This window comes from Lycorma delicatula, chromosome 11 (assembly GCF_047948215.1).
Source record: "Lycorma delicatula isolate Av1 chromosome 11, ASM4794821v1, whole genome shotgun sequence".
NCBI lineage: Eukaryota > Metazoa > Arthropoda > Insecta > Hemiptera > Fulgoridae > Lycorma > Lycorma delicatula.
In genome coordinates this window covers 21,393,044-21,410,678 of record NC_134465.1, presented here as the reverse complement: position 1 = coordinate 21,410,678, position 17,635 = coordinate 21,393,044, and the positions used below count along the sequence as shown (strand labels likewise).

Here is a 17,635-nt window from a genome sequence, read left to right as displayed (position 1 = left end):
AAATCAGAGATTAGAAAATAACAAAACTGTTTCGTAAAAGAAAAACCTGTTCGGTGAGAAATATAATACGGAGCATGCAAAATAGAGTACCGGGGTTTTAATGTGTTATAATATCTCTTGGATGAGATATACAGTGTTGATTTAAGTCTAAAATGAAAAAGGACAGTTAGTTGTGCGCATGGTCGTAGATTGATTCCCTATCTTTCTGTTTGGCCGCAATACTAGCAAAGATGCCGATTTCTGGATTAGAGAATCTTCTGTGTTTTGCAATTTGCTAAATGCGAATCTGAAGTAACAATTCAAAGTACGTTCCGTAGAAAGTTTAATTGCGATACTCCGAATCATAGTGAAATATGTCGATGACATAATCGTTTGAAACGACCAGTTTTCCGTATTAAGGGATTAATATGGGACGACCGAACGTGTTTGAAAAGATGCTGAACATGTCAGGGAGTGTTTCCTGCGTAATAATTCTGTTAAGAAGGCCAGCCTCGAACTAGCGATACCGGTGAACAGTTTTTCTCTTTTTTTTCTTCTTCCTCTGGCCAGATCTTGCAGTTAAGTATTTACACAGCCCAGGCGAGTGTCCTTTACTCAAACGGGCCTCCACGTCTCGGCCCGCCGGTCGGTTCTCACTTTGCGCCTGCCTCAAACCTTCAGAGTAGGATCAACCAGGCCCGACTATGCCGTCCCTGGGTCCCCACTCCGGAAGCCGGGACTCGGTCTTTATGCCAATGCCTCTAACGGAGACACCCCGAGTGGAACATCCCCGCAGGGTCTTTTTCGCTCGGGGGGTGCGAGAGTCCCCGTGCCTCATCGTTACCGCTCATTCGTGCAAGCACGTGCGAACGGCAGCTCCGCAGAGGGCTGTCCCTCATCCCCGAGGTCCACGATCCTTCTCCCGAAGAACCCTCGCCACGAACCCTGCAACGGTATCAAAACTCTTGGGGGTCAGCAACATGGTGGCGATGATGTTCTCCACCCAGAGCGATCGGGTAATCGCCGAGCAAACTGAGCGGTATTTATTCCACTGCGGGCACCAGGACACCACGTGTTCTGGGGTATTCGAGTCGCCGCAGTAAGGGCAGTGAACAGTTTGGAATGTTTTAAGGAAACGCTTACGTATTCCTCCATATCATTTACAGCTGTTACAAGCTTTATAGCCTACCGTCTACGCTGTGCGTGCCGAATTCGCGATCAAAATGTCGCACCAACAAGATAACGACTTTCTTGTTTTTATTATGTTTAGTGACGAGTCAACATTCCATCTCGGTGAAAAAGTTAACAAACATAATTTCCGTATCTGGGGGTCGCAAAATTATTATGAATTCTTACAATGCGACAGGGAAGCTCTAAAATTAAACATTTTCTTTGCCACATCAGACGTCGTACTATAGATTATGAGCCATTTTTTTTTACTGAAGCACTGTAACATAAGTTACTTATTTTGATATACCGCCTACTTGGGGCTCTTTCCTCAACCGCAAGATGGACCAGAGAAGGTTTAAGCAATAAGATCTCCTTACTGGCATAACTCTGTGTGGGATCGGTTAAGTGAGGGTTTCCTCTGCTGTGGATCGGCTAACATGAACCCGATGACAGAACCTATTTGCGTTGGTTTCTGAGGTCATCCGATCTGACCCGTGTCGTTTTTTTCCTTTGGAGTTGTATAATGGATCTTGTTTCCGCTAGATAGATCTAGTGATCTATCTTACTTGAGACACAAGATCGAAGCAGTTATTACTTCCATTACTCCAGAAAGCTTGTTAAAGTACGGAACGAACGGTTGGATATGTCCCGTATGACGAGAGATATTCACATTAAACGCCTGTTGGGAAAAACTGTAAGAATTATTCATTCTTTCATTTTATTTGCGATTCATTAAGTCAAAGTTAAGAGATATTAAAATCCTCAATATTCTATTTTATAAACTCTTTATATAACAAAAATGTTGTTACATTAAAAAATCTAGATTATTATTTAATCTTTTGTTTTTAAAAAAATTATTTTTTCATAAAAACAAACTTATGAAAGAAGTTTATGATAAATGACCTTGAACGTGATGTAGTGAACACCAATCTATAGTACAGTAACTTATTGTAAATGGTATAAACTACGCTAAATCTTTTATTCGTTGAAAAAAAGTACTATTATCGTGAATTATGATATTTTTATTTTAAAGAAATTACACTTAATTATAAATCCATGCGTAAAATATAATTAATTTATTATATATCTATAAAAGAAAGTAATAAAACGAACTAAATAAAAATTTATTTAAATTGAAAACACATTATTTAGATCAGCTTAATGGTAAAATTTTGGCTTGTTAATTTTAAAATAAATTACTGATTTTTTATTTTACATTTTTTATGTAAGATAATACAATTTATCATTTAATTAACGAATTCTATAAAACAGACAGCGTTGTTCATTGAAGAGTTAATAAAGATTTAAAATTTTGGTATTTTACTAATATTACTTTTTTCTCTAGTACGGTATATTATAAGATTATAGCTAATGTATAATTTTTTTTTAATTTTATAAAAATTAAACATTTTTAATGATTTGATTCTTTTGTAAACGGACCGATAAAGTTCATTTGAAAATTAACAATTGAATTTCAAAGTTAAAAGCTGAATAATTTTGACGGTAACCGAATAATTTTTAAAAAAATACGTGTTTTCTTCTTTTTTTTTTTTAATAAATTATTAGAGTTAAAAATTTCGATTATATTTTTTTTAATTTCATTAAAAAAAGGTAAAAATTAAATAAAAAAGTCTATTTGATCACAATCTTGCTTAGTTTCTACAAGAAAAACTGTTTAAACATCTGCATATATAAATGTAATTAGCTAAGAAAATCTTTTAATCTCTTTCGATGTTGGTAAAATAAAAATAAGATATTGTATAGAAATTTCGTATAAAGTTTCTTCTGTTAATATTTAAGGCATAATTTGAAATATTTTAAACTAAAAAAAGGTGATTTAAAAAAAATTGTATAAAATAATTATAAAAAATCCCTTTCGGCACGCCGGAAGACGGAGGTGCTAAGTAGGGGATAAAAAAAATGTTCATCTTAAAGTAAGAAAAACTTCAAATTACTCAATTCGACAATAAATGAATGTGAAAAAAGTTTCACATGTTTAGAATACGACAAGCCCCACCTTTTTACAATTCCAATAACATTTTGGCAATCCCTTGCCGTGAGGTCAAGTCAAAAATTGTTTGAGACAAAATTTTTAGGTAATGTATACAGAACTAACGACCACTTTAAACCGATTCGATACTGTACCTATTAAGGGAGGTTAAGATTTTTTTGTCTTCAAAACCTCATCTTTGCCACCCCCTGGGCCAGTGGTTGGTATATAAAAAAACTTTACTTAGATAAGTTTTAGGCCCTAATCCAAAGAATAGTAAAAACTTTAAACCGGTTCGATATTTTACTTGATAAGAAAGTTGTAGCGATATTTTGTTGTTTTTTTTTCGAAAAAGCTTCCCCATTTCCACTCCCATAATCCGATTTTTCGCATTAACGAACTCGACCCAGATTTTGGATCGTTATATTTTATATATCAATTTGAAAGAGATTGGCGTGAAATTACGGCAGTTATCGTATCCACAAGAAAGTGAAATATATATATATATATATATAAATGTATATAAACTTTTTAACTGACAGTGGTTTTGGGGTCTGGGGGATGTGAAACGCGAAGATATTTCGAAATTTTTCGGAAGTCGAATCATAGTACTCATTACAATAGGTAGCTTCCTTATGAAATCTCCCTAAAAGACGGTAAAGTATGTTCCAAAATCCTCTATTGATAATATTTTATATAATACTTATTTAACATATTAATCTGAAATATTAATTTTTTTATTTTATTTATTTATTTTGTGATGCTGTTATCACAGTTTATTCATGGTTTTCCTTGATTTTTCCAGGTAAATTTCTATATCAATCCTCTTTTTTTAACAATCACTAAAAGCGATTGGTTTTGCTTTGCATTAGATAAGTACCTTTTTGACGAATAATACATTATTTCTTAATAAAATTTGAATCTTTCTAACTTTTCTTTGTTTAATTCAATTTATCTTAGAAAATATTGTTAAAAATTAAATACTCTATAAGTTTTGTTTAAAATATTTACGTGTTTATTACCCATTTAACAGACTTATTTACGTCAAATATATAAAACAGGGTTTTTTACTCCAATTTATTGATTTTCATACCATATTTCTCAAAAATTACTGCAGATACTGTTCTGAAACCTATATTATTCAATTTTTCTGGTAAAATACCACAAGAAATCACTAATTACGTCCCTCAATTAACATCCTAAAAATCTTGTTCGACCTCTTTTCACCGGGGTAGCTTAAATCCGAGCGAGATTATTCACTAGCCGAAACTCGCAAAGAATTTCAGGATATATGCTTATATAAACGTTTTCCATTATTTTCAGCGGTAGAATAGATTATGAAAATCTTGGGAGAACTTCGTGATTCACGCTGTGTGTATGTGCGACACAAATGCTGTGCCAGCTTTTGGCGTTGTATCGCAGGATTGACCAAATCTATTTTCTTTCAATTTGGTTTAAATATTTCTATAAACGGGGCATTAATCATATTAATTATTATTTTTTAATTCGTTAAGGGGATGGAGGGATATAGTAAAAAATCCATTACGATTTTCTTCAGAGACATTGTAGAGAATACTTTATTAAAGCAGATTTGTTACCTTCAAATAAATAATTTTAAAAATTTAGCCGCATCTATTAAAATTAAAATGTTTTTTTGTTCTTTTACTCTATCTCTCGTCGGTTTTAAGATTATTAAAAACTTTTACTCGTATTTTATACATCATTTATATCGCTATCAAAACATGACTAATTTTCCAAAAATAGCAACTGGACCTAAAATACAGATTTTGTTAAAATTTTCTTTTTCTTATTTTAGACTTTATTAAAGGGGTAGTTAGATTTAGAGAAAACTTTACGTAAGAAAATCTGTTAAGTAACCTATATATGAATATTTTTAGAAAGATCTTTCTTAAAATTTATTCCCTACTTCTATTATTATTATTTTTTTTTTTTTTTATTTTTTTACTGTAACTCATTTAATATTTATTATTAATAGCCGGGAAAGTTATGCAACACTTTGCAAGATTTTAAAATTATATTTTGATCTTATTTATACATACATGTATATATTATTTAAACTAATAATTATTTTAAATTAATAATGTAATTATTTTTTAGAATAATAAATGTGTTATAGTATAATCGCGATGAACGAATGATTAGCGATGCGTTAGTAGAAAAAAAAATATTTAGAATGAAGTAGAAAAAGAAAAAAATAGTATAATAAAGAAGCGTTTCAAGAAGGGAGAATTTAAAAAACACTTTAAAATATTAAGTATGCTTTTAAAACCCGATAAAAGAAGTGTAGATTGAAGTAGATGGTGCAAAAAAAAGTTGTTATAGTAGTCGCTTTTTAAAATAAGATAGTCTTATGAAGAGCAAAGAGAAAAAGTTGGGTAACGCTTTGCGATTTAGGTAGAATACTATTCTTGAAGATGATGAAGAGTAAAGGGTGCGAATTGAAAAGGTTAGAAAGATAGGAGGCGATGCTAATGGTAGCAGTAGTGTGGTGAAAAAAAAGAAGATGTTAAAAAAGGGAAAAAAATGAATGCAGTTGAAAATAAAAAAAAAGATGTTCATCCATTTTTATACACGATGACATCTCCTTACGATGTTGAAGTGTTTGGGTTGAAATGACAATGGTTTTTTTAAAAAAAATGTTCAATAAAAAATAGTCGATAGTACTAACAATTTTTGTTAAAATACAGTCGCGTACTTTTAAAAATGTTATTTTCAGATCTTCTTTATTATTCCCCCGACAGATGCAGCAAAATCGCTTATATTCTTAAAACTAGCTTAAACTGTGTTAATTATATAATCATTTTAACGACTAATAAGCCGTTGCGTATTGAAGTAATTTTCATTAATAATTTTTAAACGGCGTTTAACTGTTGATATCTTCTTATAATTAACAATTTATTTTTATTATTAATTTAAAAAATTACACTAAAACTAATGATACAGTGAATTCCGGTTAATAGGATCACCGGTAATTCAGAGCAGCCGTTTAATTTGAAAAATTACGCCGTTTTAACGGCCTAAAATGCCGCTTAAATGTCCACTTAATTCTAAATTTATTTTACTCGTAGATTAACAGAAAATTTTATTCGTGAATAACCGTTGTTGAATCCTTCCAAAACTATGTCTTTTGAGGTCTTCAGATCGGAATAAACTTTCGAGAATCGGTTCGAACCCACGCAAAAGTATTTAAATCTTAAAAGCGAATATTTTGAGAAACAATAAAACGCTCTGTACAAAAAATGTTTTCTTTTTTTTTCTAAAAATCCTCCCCATTTCCACCCCCGTTGTCCGATTTTTCCCGTTAACGAACTCGACCGAAATTTTGGGTCGTTATATTTTTTGTATCGATTAGAAAGAGAAAAATTACGGCAGTTATCGTGTCCACAAGAAAGTGAAATATATATATATATATATATATATATATATATATAAACTGACGGTGGTTTTGAGGTCTGGGGGATGTGAAACGCGAAGATATGTCGAAATTTTACGGAAGTCGAATCATAGTACTCATTACAATAGGTAGCTTCCTTATTAAATCTCCCTAAAAGACGGTAAAGTATGTTCCAAAATCCTCTATTGATAATATTTTATATAATACTTATTTAACATATTAATCTGAATTATTAATTTTTTTATTTTATTTATTTATTTTGTGATGCTATCACAGTTTATCCATGGTTTTCCTTGATTTTTCATAGTACCCGTTACAATAGGTAAAAACTTAAAAGGCGGCCTTGATAGTTGTTATCTTAATTAAAAAATGTATAAATTCCTGCTATTTCAATAGATTTAGTTTAATCATCAGGTTACCAGGGACAGAGCCTAATTTTCTAAACTTTGGCGCGCACGCTGTTTTAAAAACATTTTTCACCTTGCTGCTGTACCGGTAATAATATACTCGCATATGTGTTATAACGTTTAGCAGGTCCTTCTTCTTCGTTATTCTGAATTAAGATCGTCTAATATTTGAACTTTTCTTTACTATATGTCGTTGTTAATGGTGTTTCTAAGAAAATCATTCGACTCGGTTCTACTTCAATAAAAATCTTTCTCTTATTATTTATTAATTCCTTTTTTATTTTTTCTAATATATTCTCAATATGAAGAAGACCGTTTTAAAAATCGTTCGATTATCTTTTTAAGATAACTTTTATTAAAAATATATTAATACAATTTTTATTTTTATTTAATATTTTACGAGTTTTTTTTATTTTTATTTTTAAGGAAATAACTTGGCGAAATATGTCTATAATAACGTGTAATATTATTAAAAATTCTAAGTTTAGTCGTATGTGATATTGATTCAAGCTGATTTTATTTAATGTTAACATTTGAGTTGTACCGAGGGAATTTTTTTCTGTTTAATAAACAAGAAAGAAAAAAGTGTTTTTTTTTTTACCGGTTGATATAAGATCAGATAAGATTGAATATAATATAGGCTATGTTTTATAAGAACAGGTGATAATGACAGGGTTCAAACCCGTGACCTCGTATTTGACACGCAGCACAGGGCTGCTGTTGTTCGGTTTGTTTTAGTACGGAATAGGCTAGCGAGTACGGTATAAGGTAGTTTATAAAGAGAAAATGGTATCGGATGACCGCCAGTTTGCGTTTATTTCATGAACCGTAAATTAAATTGTCTTGTCATATCCTGTCCTAAGCAGACCTCGTTCACGTATATTATTTTGAGGGCTGAGAGTCGTTTCCATATTTTATAGTATCTTGTTACCTAGGCAACGGGTTACAAAGCGGCGCCAGAACTTCAAACTCAATAACACTATACGGCTTCTCTCAGGTAAACCGCTACAGCAAGTCCAGTAAACTTCCGCCGGTCGCACCGCATTCCTTATGATCGACCACCCTAAGGTATTTTATTTTATTTATAAATATTAAAAAAAACAACAAAAATAAATAAAAAAATAAATTAAAAAATATATAAAAATAACTTTGTTGACTTTAACCTAGATTTTTATTTAATAAATATAGGTTACATCGAAAGAGTGTTTGTTAAAAGAGTAGTTTTTTTTATTTTGAATTAAACTAATTTAATATACTCGGATAAGTCGATTCATCGTTTAAATCTTAATAAGTCAACTGAAATTTTTACTATGTGGTTTTATGTTTCTAACTGTAACCTTTTTATTTAAATATGAAATTACTACTGATTTTTCAGCTCGTTAAACTATCGTTTAAAAAAAAACATGTTTTAGGAACCATTTAATACCGGATATATCTTATCTAACATATTATTACCGGTAGTCCAATTCCTTTTCTTTAGGATGCGACTTTTTTTTTAAAAAATAAAAAACATATTACCAATAAAAACTTGAAAAATAAAACCGCTTTAAAAAATAAAATTAGAATTTACCCTTATTTTTTATGTTGGGGCACAAATATTTTAATTCTCAAAAAATATTTCTTAAAGATCTTTTTTCTTATTATTACTTGATATTATTATTATTAAATTACGTAACAAATCGCTTTGTTTATCCAAACAAGGATGCCGCTAGTTTTATTGTATCGGTGTTTTTTATACAGTACGGTAAAAAGAATATCGTTTCATTAAGAGCTATACAGTCGCTTTTACTTTATATATACGATTAAGTTATTTCTAATCGTTATTATACATTACAGTGCACCAAAATTAATGAAATACAAGGTACGTTCAGAAAGTAACCGAAAACTTTTAATTACGGGCCAAAAGAGATATTTAGTGACATGCAGTCGGCAGCGTTGTACTCTATATAGCCTCCACTGTAATCACGTGTTCTTAGGTTTTTGATATCCGGTTTAATTTTCGTGTTATTCTTATTTGAGTGCATCGTGTTTTAGAGTTAGTAGTGATTTCTGTAATTACGTTTTTTGGGAGCGCTGATAAAGCGTAAAAATTTGTGTGAAACTAGGGAATACTTTCAACTTTTGAAACAAACTTACAGAAATGATGTTCTGGTTCGTATGCAAAGTTACGGATGGTTTCCACGATTTAAAAAAAGTCGTCAGACAATCGAAGATGACCCTCGACCAGGAAGGCTTCGACTTCGACCGATGACATCCACGTTCAGAAAATCGACGATCCGGTGAGTACAAATCGCCGATCGGCTATCAGAGAACTTGCAGAACAGGTTAGCGTCTCGATTGGATCGTGCCGTAACATTTTGACTGAAAAATTGGACAAAAAAAATTCACCGAAAAGAAGAAAGACATCGACTGGATGTTTTTCGGCAACTTATTGAACAAGCTAACGACGATGAAACATTCTTGCAAAGGATCATAACGGGAGATAAAAGCTGTAATTACGGATACGAAATTGAGGAAAAAGTTCAATCATCAAAAATCGCACCTTAAAAAAGATAAAAAAAAAATGGAAATTTAAATTTTAGCCAAACATAATCTACGCTCGCTCCCCTCTCTAACCTCGTCTAATTAACGTTAAATATACAAATTATATATGTTATTCTCCAACATTGGAGGCGGTTAATCAAATTCATCGCATTTATAAAAAAAAATTAATATAATTTTCGGTATTTTATAAATTGAAAGGGCAAATTACGATATACAAAATATGTTAACTGCATGGATGAACGATACGGGTAGAAATAAATGGTCAGATGGTTTGTCCTTTGTTGAATTTTTTTCATCATCAGTGCGTGCTGAATGCGGTGAATTTGATTAATCGTGTTGGAGAATAAAATACGTAATTTGTATATTAAATTAGAGAAGGTTAGCGAGCGTAGGTTAGGTTTGGCTTAAATTTAAATTTCACCCTCGTAATCTATTTACCTTAGAGATAGGTATCGGGTGATTGTTTTTACTTCCTTGTACGAAATAAAGGAAGTAATATGATCGCGAAAAATGTGGATTTTCAGATTTCTAAGGAAATATCCATTTTTATCATACCCGAATCCATTTTGACTAGTTTCGGCGTGACGTCTTTACGTACGGATGTATCTCGCATAACTCAAAAACGATCAGCCGTACGATGTTGAAATTTTGGATTTAGGACTGTTGTAACATCTAGTTATGCGCTTCCCCTTTTCATTGCAATAGACTGAACCAAAAGTGTTCAAAAAAGCCCAAAATTAAAAAAAAAATTGTATTTTGTATTTTTTTATAACTGCAGTAGTAAGCAATCCCTAATTTAGATCTTTTCAATTATATATCATAAGCGGTACTTATTTTCATCGGTTCCTGATTTATATCCAAATTAAATTTTAATTAATGAAGTATTTGGATCTTACAAGGTGAAGGCACATCGGTTCGAATCACCTCCTTTTTTTTAATTTTTTTTAAATTTAAATATATTGATTTATTAATAGTTATTAACCTTTGATTGTAAAAAAATTACGATAAATAATAATTCAATAATAACAATAAAAAAATATATCAGAAATTATTAACGAAATAAAATTTTATGTACTTTTCATTTAAAAAAAAAAAAGTGTATATGTAATTTAATAGGCGTACAAGAAAATCGTGTTGTCTATATCATATTTTTTAATTTCTATTTATCGTTGCGACCCTCACCTGAGATTATCTGTGTTTGTCGACATATGCTGGCGAAGGTCCGAATAAGCAACATTTTTTGGCCTTTCACCGACGTATTTTGCAATTGTCGACATTCACCGGAAAATATTGACATTCTCTAATTCGGTCTTTCACGGTAACATACACACACCGTATAATTTAATTTTTCTTTTTTTGTATGGAAATTATTTTTAAAAAAATAAACATACGCTATAAAATTTAACGCGTAATAAAGAGAGAATGAAAAAATATATATATACACACAAAAAGAGAATAAATATGCAAGATATACTTTGTGTATATATTATATGTACTTGACATATATAATGAATTAATGCTAGTAACTTATTTTTCTACTAAATCGTTTTATAAAGAAAATAAGTAAAATAAATAATAGAAAATAAGAAAGGGGAAAAAAGTTTATAAGATAAAGAAAAAAAAAATTATGACGTATTAAAACAGTTAGAGAAGTAGAAATAGAAAACAAAAATAATAACAAAACCGATATTAAGTGTAAGAAAAGAAAAGAAAAGGAATAAATAAAGAAGTGTGAAAAAGAAAAGAGTAATGAGAAAGTTGTATAAAGTAAAACGAGTTAAGAAGAAGATAGGGTACGGTTTAAGGTAGTAGATTCTATATAAGGGGATTTTTATTAGGGACGGAAGATAAGTTGATATAACGCGTTTGCCTTCGCTGCTTAAGAACGAACGAACGGTGCGGTACGACGGTAGTTGAAGCTATAAAATGCGTGCTAGAGGTAGTGAAAATGACGCGGACATTCTCTTAAGGGTGGTACGGTTATAGACACTAGGGTGAAGGGCGGGTTTGGGCTTATTCGTAAAGGGTAGCTACCCGAAGCAATCCAAAGTTAAGTCAGAAGAAGAAGAAGAAGAAGAAAAAGAAGGATGGATAAAACAGTGTACGAAAGACTAAGAGGGAAAGAGAAATGAAAAAAAAGGGGAAAAAGATTTTTGTTAGAAGCGTTAAAGTACAACACTACTACTATACGTTAAAGCAAAGAAAAGAATATATATAGATATAGTAAAAAGGACATTCGTTGGCTTTATTTAAGTGTTGTGGGTATTTTATGTGTCCCAAGAACCAAAAGAACAGCGCTTTCTTTTCACCCCTTAAATTCTCCTCCACCCCTTCACCGGCGTCTACCAACCCCCTTCTACTTTCCGTCTTTAATTTTTAACCCACCTCTGCTACTACTTATTTTTTTTCTCTTACGTCACATTCACTATTACTAGTCTTGAACTACGTTTCTGAAACCGCGTTTAGACATATCTTCTTCCTTGCTGCTTCATCCTATTTTCTATATCAATCCTTTAAAACTCCTTATCGAATCGTTTTTTTTTTTTCTTTTATATTCGTTGTTCTTTTACTCTCACCCCCACCACATTCTTACGACAACATACGATACAGATTTTCATTTTTATATAAATACGTATCAATTAGATTTAGAATTAGTTATAACGTGTAGTATTGAGATATAAAGTTGTCGAAAAATATCAAAATTGCTTTATTGTAATAAGAGATAAATATTAAAAATTGAGATATATGACTGCCAAAAAAAAACATGGCTCTTTAACGTTGAATAATTAAAGTACGTGCGGGTACAATTTTGTATATAGTATAATTATTATTTTTTTAAATTTATTTAAACACGTATATATAGTCTATGACATTCCCGGTAACTTACGGGTCATACATCTAAATCGGTTCAGCCGTTGAGCTGCTGCGATGGAACAAACATATGCTTGCCTACATTACACTCCTTTTTGGGTAGTCGTACAAATAAGGTTTATTTCTGAATATATCAGTTAATTTTTGTTCTGCTTTGGTTCCATCCTGATTTTGTATTATATTAGCAAATATACCTTTTAAATTTTGAAAATCTAAAAATCGGTTGCAAAGATAAAACAATATTTCCGAGTAACCGTAATCTGTTAGATCGAGAGTGTACCTGATGCGTGCAAAAGTTAGCTTTCAACCTACTTACAAATAACCCCCTGAAATTTTGGAAACCATTTTTAAAAAATCTGGTGTGGACACCACATTACTTCCTTGTACGCCTATTAAATTACATGTACACATTTTTTTAAAATGAAAAGTCCATAAAATTTTATTTCAGTAATAACTTCGATTTTTTTTTTTTTAGTGTTATTATTGAATTATTATTTATTGTAATGTTTTTTTTTCACATCAGAGATTAATAATTATTAATAAATCAATATATTTAAATTAAAAAAAAAAATTAAATGAAATCGGTTTCGAACCGATGTGCCTTCCCTTGTAAGATCCAAATATTTCATTAATTAAAATTTATTTAACTATAACTCGGGAACCTATGAAAATAAGTATCGCTTATATATCGTTGAAAAGCTCTCAAAAAGAGCTTAATACTGCAGTTAAGAAAAAGTCCAAAATCGAAACATTTTGGATTTCGGGCTTTTTTGGGCACTTTTGGTTCAGTCGATTGCAATCAAAAAGCGAGGTGCACAACTAGATGTTATAACAGTCCTAAATCCAAAATTTCAACATAATCGTCAACGACTAATCGTTTTTGAGTTATGCGAGATACATACATACATACATACACGCCGAAACTGCAATTAAAAAGCGAGGTGCACAACTAGATGTTATAACAGTCCTAAATCCAAAATTTCAACATAATCGTCAACGACTAATCGTTTTTGAGTTATACATACGTACAGACGTCACGCCGAAACTAGTCAAAATGGATTCAGTGATGATCAAAATGGATATTTCCGTTGAAATCTTAAAACCGAAGTTTTTCGCGATCACAATACTTTCTTTACTTCGTACAAGGAAGTAAAAATAGTGTACTTAAAATTTGAAACTTTTTTTTCTTTTTTTTTTTATTAAATAATCCTGAGGAAAATATTTATATAATAATATATCTAAGAGAGATAATCAAAGAAAATGGATTAGAAAAATCTGCTATAGATGTTAGGCTTCGTAGAATGCAATAAATTTATGGTTTGACTAACGCATTATAACACTAATTAAAACAAAATATGTATATATTTGTGATTGTCTGTCGTTTAATTATAAATTAAAATTATTAGAAAGAAGAATTTTTAGGAAAATACTGGGTCCACTGATAGTCAATTAACGTTGGAAAATAAGAAGTAATGATGAAGTCTTTAAAAATTTAGATAAATGAGATAATGAAGATCGATTTTTTTTGGGTGGGGAGGCACTTATGTAGAATAAATGACAACAAATTAACGAAACAGATTTTCAAGTACCTAAGGAAAATAAGTAACAAGCTTGATCAAAGAAATCGAAGAAGATTTAGAAAGAAATAACATAAAACAAGATGAAATAACAGACAAAGATGTGTTTCATCGGAAAATGCAAAAAAAAAGTAAGATTCCAAGGTAACAGAACTGGAAAAAATTCCGAGAAAAGGGGAAAAAACGCGTAGCGAAAAAATGAAAGTGTACGGTAAAATAATAAAACGACAAAGGAGAACGTAATGAAATTGTTACGTGGATCTTAGGCGGTCATAAGGAAATAATATAAGAAGAAGAAAAAGTAATTAATTAAAAAATATTAATTTCTCAAACACGGTTACCGCTGATATATTTAATAAATTATTAAAAATGAAAATCCACCTTACCGGCAAATTAACTGTGATTCCATATCTTTCTGTTTATTTCAAAACCATCATCACGAGATAAAATATTATAATTCAATTAAAAAATTTAAATAATGTCAAAGGTTAAAATACTTACACAATCGTGACGGTTTGTATTCTAACAGTATACTCTTAGAATACGATAACAGTATTCCTAATAGTGTACTGTTAGAATCCAAACAGTCACGACTGCGTAAGTATTTTAATTTTTGACGTTAATGTAATTTTTTACTAAATAACAATTATAATACAATCGGCTATCCTGCGGATCCATAAGTTTCCTGACAAAAGCACGTGATAAGGGGCTCCTTAAGGAACTCCCAAATTAAGTAATACACAATAAATAGTTGCAAGTAAACGTGAAATTCTAAGCTCGGTCACAAATCACAAAACTTTAATTTCAGCACCGTATAGCCCACAAGAACAAACATTAATAACAAAGAATAAAAAGAAAGAGAATTAACAAATTAGATACGACACCGCTAAACCTGACGGTGTTAGACTCCAAACTGTTACGCAGTTCCTAAGTCGAGAAGACGGACCCGTCTTCCCTTCTATTATCGAGTAGATTCATTGAAAAGTAGTTTACATGATTCTCAAACCTCTGTAGGTATTTGAAACTGCGCTGTCGTGTAATCTCACGAACCGACGGGAGCTACAGATAATCGGGATTCTCATCATTCCGGGTGAACCATGAACCGCTTCGGTAATCACCCTTGCTACTTTTTTCTGGAATCGTTGTATAATTTCAACATTACTAGTACTAGCTGTTCCCCACAATTCTACACCGCACTTCCTGCCAGATCCTGCGCTCATTGGGCACAGGATAGCCTTATAAATTAAGATCTTGTTGGATAACGTGAGGCCTGAGTTCTTACGTAGCAGCCGATGAAATTCCCTGTACCTTGCGTTCAGCTGTTTCCATTCTCATGTGACAATTCCAGGTCAAACGCCGATCCGTGTGAAGTCCCAAGTACCGCACAGCCTCCGTTTGCGGAATCAGGACACCATCGAAGTACACACCGGGAAAAATTTTTTAACTTAATTATAATATTTTATCTCCTGATGATGGTTTTGAAATAAACAGAAAGATCTCGAATCATACTAAATTTTCTGATTTTACTAATTTAAAAAAAATAATAATAAAAAAAAAAAAAATTCCTTGTAACGTTATAAAACACCTAGTTAATTTTTAATAGTATTTTTATAAAATAAAAGTAAATTATATAAATAAATTTTGATTTCAGATAATTATACTAGTAGATATAATTGAAAAAATAAACTTAGCTTAAAAATAGTGTTAATCACTAAAATTTCAACTCGCAGTGGCCCCCCCTCTGGCACCAGTATAGGACTGGTTAAAATGAAAATTTATCTCAAAAAAGATAAAAACTACGTGATTTTTAAAATAATCATTTGATATCCCTTCGGATGAAAATAATTTATGAAGGGGGTTAATCCTTTAATATTTTAATAGGAAATCTAAAAAAAACATTATTTTTAATAATTTGAAAATTCTATAAGACTTGAGTTATTTAAATGACGAATTATGAAAGATTTCAGTTATCGGCAGAAATTCTACTACCGTCATTAAACAATTAAGTTTCTGCATCGTTACTGGTAAATATTTGTTTTATCAAGCTCTACAAAGTAGAGCTTGATAAAACAAATATAAATAACAAATATAAATCATGATGGACAATCTGAGTAAGAAGTTTCACTCAAACTTTCCGCTTTCAACTGGATTTGCCTAAAAAACGATATTTCAAAAGTTTTACTCTACAGTTATTTTTATTTTATACAGCGTTTTTTACGGTTACACCAATTTTGGATCACGTAAATATCATCGCTTTTGGTATTCTTTCTTTTCTCCCAATATTCTTTCATTATCTTTTCGTATTCAGTCTTCTCTCTTCCGAATATTTCATTTTGGTGTGAACCTTTTCCTTCCTCATCGTTTCAAATTCAACTTCGTGTATTTTTTCCCTGAATAGTTTTCTTCCTTTATTTCCTATTCTTAGATTCCAATTACCTGTAATTCTTTCTTCATTTGTTGTCGGTACCCTTTATTTATTATTTATCGAATGCATTTTGTCATTAATCATTCATTTTTTGACCCGTTTCCAGAGAATATTATAACAGGTATTATCTCTGTAGTCTTTTCTAATAATTATGAGGCTATTTAAACAGAAGACAATCGTATTTTTGAACGTTATCTCCTTTCTCAAATTTTATTTTAATTGAGGTTAAATTTCTTTGATTTATTGATTTATTTAAGGTGTCTTTATTAAAATAAATGTTATCTTAACAGAACCTAACTACATAAGGAGAGTATGTATGTCATGGTTGACAATCTGAGTTAGAATTTTTGAAGTGTTTTTAACCAAACATTCCGCTTTCAACCGGATTTTTCTAAAAGTTATTTTTATTTTATAAAAGAAGATAAAAATATTATTTTTCTAACATTTCCTGAATTTTATTTATTTAATTTATTATTATTATTATTATTATTCCTTCATATATATTGTATATTTAATATTCCTCAGTGAATTTAAAATTCAGTTATTAAGTAGAATTTAAAAATTCGCAACTTTAATTAAATTATAAAGGCTCATAAACAGTATCCTCTAGACATAAACATTGGGTAAAAATCCAAAAATTATCATTTTTTTAAAGATTTAATATAATTTCTTTCGGAAACCGATTTAATTATGTTAAATATTTTTAAAATATGTTAAATATTTTTTTTGAATTTTCATGAGTAACTAATTAAATTTGTTTATCTTCTACAAGTGACACAGATTGTACATAAATTAAAAAAAAAAAAAACACGTATTTTTAAGTTCCTACTTTCATTTCCGGGCCTCAGTAATCCCGTAATTAGGAACTTGATAATTTTAATTCCGATTTCCGTGGCAGAGTGGTAGCGTCTCTATCTTTTATTCGGAGGTCCCGGGTTCGAATCCCAATCAAGAATAGCATTTTTCACGTATGCTTAAAAAGTTTATTTCCATATCCCAGGTTCAAGCTACAGGCTTATATAGCGATATCGTCAAGCAAAAGAAAAATATATATATATAATTTTTTTTCTTTTTATTAAATCCTACTTGTTTCAAAGGAATAATTTTTTTTTTAAATTAACATAATGAAAAATAATTTTAAAAAAAGAAACAGAACAGTACTTTTTTTTAAAATAGAATAATATTTTTTTTTAAGTTAACCGTTTTATATATTTTTAAATTTTCCATTTTTCCAATCCTGTTATTAATTACGTGTGT

At 30.5% G+C, this 17,635-nt stretch overlaps 1 protein-coding gene across 1 annotated transcript in view; it reads right to left on the bottom strand.

Moving 5' to 3' along the window:
• LOC142332478 (paired box protein Pax-6-like) overlaps positions 1-17,635 on the bottom strand; it is a 202,164-nt gene that overhangs the window by 167,918 nt on the left and 16,611 nt on the right. The gene's annotated exons all lie outside the window — the stretch shown is intronic.